General features: G+C 39.2%; 1 long non-coding RNA gene across 2 annotated transcripts; it reads right to left on the reverse strand.

Moving 5' to 3' along the window:
* Positions 1–233: 233 nt before the first annotated feature.
* LOC133125311 (uncharacterized) lies at positions 234–6,061 on the reverse strand. 2 transcript variants are annotated; one of them, XR_009708411.1, is made up of 3 exons: positions 4,307–6,061; positions 2,503–2,634; positions 234–2,339 (listed from the first exon to the last, which is right to left on the reverse strand). It is a non-coding gene; the product is annotated as an uncharacterized LOC133125311 (long non-coding RNA). The 2 variants fall into 2 exon arrangements; XR_009708410.1 differs by having other exon boundaries at positions 2,494–2,634.
* Between the last annotated feature and the right edge of the window lie 553 nt (positions 6,062–6,614).

Raw genomic sequence — 6,614 nt, forward strand, 5'->3', positions numbered from 1 at the left:
ATTGTCTGCTAATCTATAGTTCTGCTCGATACCAAACATATGAACTTTCATTCTATGAATGTTACTTATTCCAAGAATCTTCCCTTGCCCTCCACCCCACCTTTGCCTACACAACCACAAGTGAATCTGAAGTTGTCAGAATGGACATTTATATATTTTAGAATATATATATAATAATTATTTATTTCAGTTTTGATCAATTACAGCATGCTTCTGGTTATATAGTCCACACGTAACAGTTGGAACCCATTTTATTAAAATATACATTCACAAATAATGTTGCAGAGACATGCATGAGTTGAGACATATATTCATCATTCATATTAAAAAGAAATATAAAATACATCATTAAAGAAAAAATACACTTGACAAAAATAGATTGTACTGAAGGCAAATACACACAATGTATAGTATATAAAAATCATTGTAATTGCTAAGTCACCTACACTAACCAAAAAAGATATACACCACTCTTAACTACCATGTTAGCTTGTTAAAGAGAACATTAAATAAAAAATGCACTTCAAAATCATTTCAATTACAAAACACTTGTATTGCAGACCTTTGCCATGAATATTCTCCATGTGTCAGTGCAGAGAACAAAGTGCACACATTACATTGCAGTTATTTAGCTGAAGAGACTTACAGTTGATTAGACTAAGCAGGGGAAAATCCCCCTTGGAGCAATGCGGGGTTAAGGGCCTTGCTCAAGGGCCCAACCGCTGTGTGGATCGTATCGTGGCTACACCAGGGCTTGAACCGTCAACCATCCTGGACCCAGTCATAACTTAGCCACTTCTCGACAGGCTGCCACACCCATAGCCACAATTTTACAAAATGTTGATGTGACATGCACAATGTTTTTATTTGTATCCTGCCGTTACAGACGCTTTATGGAGTAACAGAACTCTTTCTTAATTTTTGATTGTTTTTACTTTGACTATTTTTTAATGATTACTTTTAATTACAATTGCAAAATATCAGTATTGGCATTATGCAGTATAACTGCTGAATGCACAGCTTAAACCAGACACTGTGACAAGCCTACTTTCTTTCTTTTTTTGTTTTCCCTTTTTTATTTTCTTTGCCTTTTAAAAATAAGCTAAAGCAACTTTGAATTCATGGGCATTTCTCAAAGTCGCAGAACTGTCTGTGGTCGAAGTTCACGCTCATTTACTGAACCGTTATCTTTTTCTGTGTTCGGTGCTGCGATCGTTGTCACTTCCATGTTTTCAGGTTGGAACTAGAGGATCTGAATCTGCGCTGTCCAGTGCCATGGATACAAACAGACACTTTGAAGTTGCAGCGCTGTGTTCACCCGAGTTTGCCTGCTCCCACTGAAGAAACTGGAGTGAGATGGCACCTAGTGCTCATGGGAGTTGTAGTATCATGTAGTAGCACCAGAAAATTGCCTTGAGGTTCTGTTCCACTGAAAAAATCAATGACCCTTTTCTGTTTACTGCTGCAAATCATCCCTCACGTCTTAAATTGTCAGGATAATGCCACCTTTTGAGTGATTACACCATGTATAAACTTTGAAATCCTTTACTTCATATCCAGGAGAACCAGGTTATAAGCTTTAGGGACAGGTACAGCATCACAAATTCCATTGTTAGATTCTGAAATTTCACAATTTTCATGAAAAATCTTCATGGAAAATCTGAAATTTCGAGAAAAATGGCCATTGGGGACTGGTGATACAAATTGGCTCAAAATATCTTCAAAATGTCTTATTTAGAATCTGAAAGAATTATAACAATATCTTACTAGGTTATAGACTGCAACAAAAACAAAAATGTTCAAATTTGTCATTTTGAGTAAAGTATACAAATTAGGTAATTGACATATTTTGTCAGAATTTATTTTCAAGTCCATACCTCATGAAAGTATATGTAACTCTGAAATATGGAAAGTATTACTCTGACCAAAAGACGCGTTTGCGGTGGAACATAAGCGTAATTCAATTGACTTAATTTCAGATTCAGAAAATGTGACTGAAATCTCACCTGCCAAAGTGGCCAGTAAGAGTGAACAAGTTACACGCCACACGTCAATCCGGATTTGGCCACTGGTAGGTGTTGATGTCAAGCCCTGCTGGTCACATAATTATCTGTTTGTGTTCTGCAATATCTCTATTGCAGAACACAAAAACTATCCCACAAAGGTGACAGGGAGGAAAATTACAGTTCACATTACCAAAAAATTGTGAGAAAAAAAAAAAAGAAAGATATCCTTCCCACGATGTTGTAGTTCCTGTGGAAAAATCCCCCTGAATTTTAACCAGGTATTCGGCCTAAATTTGAGGAAGGTCACTGCAATTGGCTAGATCTACGTGTCACCTGGGGAGTGAGATTGCATTACTCTATATTACTGTACTGTACATTACATTTACATTTACTGGGTGCTTTTATGCTTATTACGGATCCTCAAGAGATATTCAAAGGGGTAAATGAAATTTGTACAGTTTTAGGGAGAAATGGAGCAGCAAAGCACCTTTCTCACCAGTCCTTCTCTGGCTTCCCTTTGGTTGTTTTTGCTTCTTTTTGTAGAGGCGGCACCAGGTCCCCAACAGGATAGCGAGAAGAACCGAGCAAGATCCCAGTGCCACAGGAACAACCATCTGCTCTAGGCACTCTGAAGGGAACCAAGATCACATATTTACCACAGCACCACAATGGACTGGCGCATAGTAATGTCAATGACACTCTCGCTGTGCACTCACTGAGCACTTTATTAGGAACACCTACTTCTTCATGTGATTGTCTAATCGGCCAGTTGTGTGGCAGCAGTGCAATGCATACAATCATGCAGACACGGGTCAGGAGCTTCAGTTAAAGTTCACATCGACCATCAGAATACGGAAAGAAATGTGATCAAAGTGACTTTGACCATCTAATGATTGTGGGTGCCAGAGACTATCTCAGAAACTGCTGATCTCCTGGGGGTTTGCAGAGAATGGTGCAAAAAATGAAAAACATCCAGTGAGCAGTGGTTCTGTGGGCGGAAATGCCTTGTTAATGAGCGAGGTCAGAGGAGAATGGCCAGACGGGTTAAAGCTGACAGGAAGGTGACAGTAACACAAATAACCACACATTACAACAGTGGTATGCAGAAGAGCATCTCTGAATACACAACGCATCAAGCCTTAAGTGGATAGGCTACAACAGTAGAAGTCTGAAAATTAGCTCTAATAAATACCTAATAAATGGCTCACTGAGTGTATCTTGTCAGAGGCTTGGGGTTGTCAATGAAGCAGCAACTGTCTCTGCTATTGCAATGCAGTGGTAAACATATAGAGCACATCAGCAATAATAATAATAGTACAGCTATCGTCAGCAACTGAGGGGATCGAGCATATGTAAAAATCGACAGAAAACCCAGGGAAGATTTACAGTAAGAGCAAATAGCCAATCAGAAAGTAAAACCAGGAGGCCCGTTATAAGTATTTAGGCTATGTGGAGATAATTGCATCTTTGGTCTTTTAAATATTACAGTTTCTTAAAATCACTTTGACACTAATTTCAGAACCTGCAGGTCATTTTTGAAAACTATAGACATGAAACTCAAAACGGAATATCAAAATGCACACTTTCCGAAACTCGAAACACTTTTTTCAATTGCTACAATACAATATTCATAAACCAAAAATCATTTGTTCACTGAACCAAATCACTTGTTCACAATGACACAACTTAACATTGAAAGTATTAACATTTCAAAATGAAATACACACGTTACATTTGAATATACAGTGTTTTCTTTAATTCCAGTGAATCTAACTACCAATGTGTCCCATTGCTCTGCAGCTTTACTCCTAAAGCATAGTTTTATGGAAACTGATTATTTGTAACATCATTCCATGTTTAGATCATAAATGTTTTAGGATACATTGACAACTAATTGACACCAATTACTTTGGAACAGGATCAATTTTACAGAATTGTCTGTAGATGTGGCCATTTAGGTTGAGGCATTTCATCAAGGAGCTTTTCATTTGCAAATCAGGTAAAGTATAGAAGGCTGAAATTGCTGGTCCAGTTGTCTTCAGTTAGAAGTTACAGATTTATGTATATTTCAGGCATGTTTTGGTGTGCGGAGCCTTTATTCTTTCTGGTAATGTCAAATGCAATGATATTCACAAAGCACAGCTCAGACTAGTGGTTCAAGAGAATGTGTTTGTTTGTGTTTTTCAATAGTGGAATATTTGAAGTGAATGGCCTACATTAGGGGTTCTCAAACTCACTGCACCATTGGCGACAAGTACATTATCAACTTAGAACATTAACATTGTAGGAAATTCCCTTACCACAAGTGGAAGTTGTCTTATTTGGAGTGTAGGGCTTAATCTTACAAATGGTAGACACAAATTCTCCCCCTCGATCCCTAAAGAATATTTTTGTATTGTACTGCAGAGATGCGGCGTTCATCCTCACATCGATCTCATCAGTCCCATGACCCATGGTGCACTTCACAGGGGCTCCAAGTCCTGTGGGGTACAGTGCAACATACAAAGGCTGAGAATACAGGAGTCTCTGTGGAACCACCATTAAAGGGACATTTCACTTGAGTTTTATGGAGCTAACCTCATTGTGTTTGCGTGGAGTGAATACCAGGAACATCAGCTTTCCCTGCTGCCCGTTAACTGCACCTCTGTGTTTCCCTTTTGTCTGGTTCTCAATACACTTCCATTAATTTACGCGACCCCACCCAAATTAATAGTCGTAAAGCACAAACTAGCTACGTATGATAACAGATTGATAAAAGAGGCATCTGCTTTTTTTCTGATGTATTTTTGCCATTTTATTAAAGAATCCAGAAAAGGTTTTGTTATCTTAACTAAGTGATGTATTCCTGCATATTAACATGGGCACGTTCATTAAAACAATGATATTGCTGTATTTTTTCGCCAAAGTCTTTTTTATCACTCTATTATTCTCTTTCGTTATTTTGTACTAATTTTGGTGAGGTCTCAAAAATGAACGGGAGTGAATTGGAGCCAGTCAAATGGGAAAAGCCAGTCATCCCCAGTAAGTTGGGTTAGCTTCTGTCACTAGAACTTACTCACTCCCAGCAAATACAATGGGGTGAGGTCCAAAAAATTATATTTCCTTTTTCATATGGTAAAATTTTGGGCCCTTGTAGGTCACAAGCATTACATCTACAATGTGAAAGTTTCCACTGGGAACTTAAAGCTTGCAAATTAAAGCAGGTCCTTACTGCAATATTAGGGCTCTGTTAAAAAGCCTTATTGCTTCTTAACAGAGCTGACAGAGGTGGGGCGGTTCAGGGGGAGACACTGGGACTACAAGGGGATGGAAAACAGCCCAAATTAGAAATGCGCTAATGCAGTCCGCAAAGAAAATAAAGCGACATTAACCGTTGAGTGGCGGCACAGATGGCGCAGTGGGTAGCACTGCCGCCTCACAGCAAGAAGGTCCTGGGTTTGAATCCTGGTCGGCCGGGGCATCTCTCTGTGGAGTTTGCATGCTCTCCCGGTGTTTTGTGGGTTTCCTCCCACAGTCCAAAGACATGCAGGTTAGACTGATTGGTGAGGCTAAACTGCCCATAGGTATGAGTGTGTGAGTGAATGGTGTGTGTGCCCTGCGATGGACTGGCGACCTGTCCAGGGTGTATTCCTGCCTTTCGTCCAATGTATGCTGGGATAGGCTCCAGCCCCCCTGCACCCTGTTCAGGATAATTGGGTTAGGATAATGAATGAATAACCCTTGTGTTATCTTAAGGGTCCCGCCTCCATGTTTAACAGCAGAGAAAACCCCCATAAAGATATTTTGTCAACTTGAAATTTTATGACAAAGTTTGTAATAAGTGACATGTTGTTTCTTCATGCAAAATAGATTTGGGGTTTAAAATTCAATTAAGCTGCTTTATTTCAGGGGTTTAGTGAAGGTCATTTTTCACCCTTTGGACAAGAGGAGTATACAGAATGAAGACTACACAAGGGTTAAAGTAACTTGAACATTAGAGCGGAAGAATTGTGCCTGCATCCAACTGCAGATTCGGCCTGAGGCTGAACTGTATTGCAAATGGACTTCCCAGAGAATCAGCGTCTACAGTGTTCCTGAGACAGTAGATAAGTGCATTAGTTTCAGGTACTTGCATGTTTAATAATAGGTGCCGTGTTAGCCAGCAGTTCATTTTGGCCAAGAGAACAGCCTTGGGTACCTTGTGGTTGCAGGTTTTCCTATTTTTTTATATTAGTTTTAAAGATAAATTAATCTGCAATATTACAATTTTGATAGACAAAATAATGATTTACCTTTAGTGGTCAGAGATATGTGTCTTTTTCCAATGCTTGTCCCTTCTAAAAACTCTTCAATTGAATATACCCCAAAGTGATTTATTGTAAAATTATCCAGCCTTAAGATTCCATTCTTCAGGAACTGACCATTTCTACCGGAACGAAAACTAGTTAATTTATTTCTCTGCTTGTAGGTGAAAATGTTTTCACACTTGAAAAAGACTTGCAACTCAAAACCCGAATGATCAACACTGGTGTTTGTCAGGTGTACATAAGCTGATTGTCCCAGAGCTCCGTAATATTGGGCTGATATTTCACCCTCTGGGCTTCTGCAGGAGGTCGCGGTGCCTAAACG

The sequence above is a fragment of the Conger conger genome, chromosome 3, assembly GCF_963514075.1.
Source record: "Conger conger chromosome 3, fConCon1.1, whole genome shotgun sequence".
Lineage (NCBI taxonomy): Eukaryota > Metazoa > Chordata > Actinopteri > Anguilliformes > Congridae > Conger > Conger conger.